Genomic DNA, 1,873 nt, shown 5'->3' with positions numbered 1-1,873 from the left:
TTCCATTATCCACAACAGGAGTGTCATACGTGCAGTAATTATCTTTCAGAGAGATATCTAGCATGTTTCATTTTTTAATCAACTATATAATGTTGTATCTCGAAAAATAGTGAAAGTTACTAATTTATTCAATTCAGAGTATATACAGCAATGGAACTCTATTTAAGAGATTACAAAGCCAAAAGATAGCTTTACCTGAAGGTTTACAATTATACCAAGAAATACTGAGACTGCTATGTGGCATTTATTTTGTGAGTATTTTGTCGTTGCTGTTTCACACTGACTTATCGTATGTTCTTGAAGGATTACTTGACTACATGGAAATGCTGAATGAAGGAGTTGAAAAATCACATGAAATGGTATTCTCAAGTCTTAACTGTGAAGTTTTTTTCCTGAGTATTCTGTTTAACTTTAAAAACAAGGACATCTTTAAGAACTGTAATCATTACTTGTACAGTGATGATCTGCAAAACTTTTGGTTCCAGTATTTGTACCATGTAAAGTAAAGGAAAAACTGAGTTCTTGGACATTTGCATGCTTATGATGGAAGTTTTGTATATCAACCTAACTTGTTTTTGTTTAGTTGTATGGGCATGCAGCAAAATTTGCCGATCCCTTTTTTCTTTAAAATTTTTCCTCATGTTATGGAAAGCTATCATTGCAGCTTATTTTCATGGTTGTCAATGCCTTTGTTTGGGATATAGCGTCCTGTATGACAATCTATACCTCAGTTGGGGTATCATATTATAGATTTTTAAATGACATTGAACTTCTTCCTGTGTGTAAATTATCTTACTTTATATTCTTCCAGGTAAATACATTGAAAAAGCATCTTGAGGAGAAAGAAAACGAAATAAAAAAATTGACAGAAGGCAAGAAACAGAAAGTTGGAGGAAAGGATGAAAAGAAGACAAATGACAGTGGAAATGTCGTTGATGGAGCAAAGGGTAGTAGGTGACACGTGATGCGGGATTAATCATTCATTAACAAATGTTAACTGTGCTGCTTCTCAGGATGATGATTTAAAATGGCTTCATTTGGTTTATACCATCTGCTGACATGGACTATGTCAGTCATATTGTAGTTTAGGGTGAATTCTTTTTGTTTCTGTATTTAAGTAAATGAAAGAGAAAATAATTTTTGGGTGAAAAAAAGAATCGAAAAGACAGAAATTGAGGACAATAGAATAGTGATATTCAAAAGGCTATTTTTGAAGGAACGGGAATTAGTGTAGAATGCAGTAACTTGAGTTCCAATCGTGGTGAATATTTTACTATTTTGGAAAAAGGAAACTCCATTTTCTAGTGCAATTTGTTGCAAGTTTTGAGCATTGCATGTGATGATCTGAGTTAATTTCTCATGGTTTGCTAGTTGATTCTTAGAAAGTATTTTCTAGAAATTGATTTTGATAACCTTAAGGTTAAATTTCCTCAGGTTGTTAGACTTTTTTTTGTCACTCGTTTCTTCAAATCTTTTCCAAATTGAGGAATCAACAACTCATTGTGACCTTTTCTTCCATTGCATTTGTGACGTACATGGAGGTACTGACTTGGAGCCATCATTAAATTATAAAGAATGGATAGGTGGATAGGTTCCATATGGTACCTAAAAGACAAAATATAATATATTGAATATGACAGTGACGACGACAATGAATGACTATAGCCCTGAAGAAGAGTGATCATGATGAAGGGTCATGACCCTAACATATTCCTCTACTTATATAAACAATAATATTAATTGATATATTTAATATGGTAATATACTAGATTGGGAAGATCCGTTTTGTAATGAAGTAGTTGCAAGTTCTGAGCATTGCATGTAACATTTTGAGATAAAATTCATTGGTTGGCTTCTTGATTCTTAGAAAGTA

At 32.7% G+C, this 1,873-nt stretch overlaps 1 long non-coding RNA gene across 1 annotated transcript; it reads left to right on the top strand.

The window, feature by feature from the left end:
* The first annotated feature begins 276 nt into the window (after positions 1–276).
* On the top strand, positions 277–1,310 carry LOC149150282 (uncharacterized). Its single transcript, XR_016262765.1, has 2 exons — positions 277–359; positions 812–1,310. It is a non-coding gene; the product is annotated as an uncharacterized LOC149150282 (long non-coding RNA).
* The last annotated feature ends 563 nt before the right edge of the window (positions 1,311–1,873 follow it).

This window comes from Pinus tabuliformis, chromosome 9 (genome assembly GCF_031772625.1).
Source record: "Pinus tabuliformis cultivar Carrire ecotype Pingquan chromosome 9, CPIR1, whole genome shotgun sequence".
Lineage (NCBI taxonomy): Eukaryota > Viridiplantae > Streptophyta > Pinopsida > Pinales > Pinaceae > Pinus > Pinus tabuliformis.
Note: the sequence above shows the minus strand (reverse complement) of the source record. Positions and strands in the feature narration are given on the sequence as shown.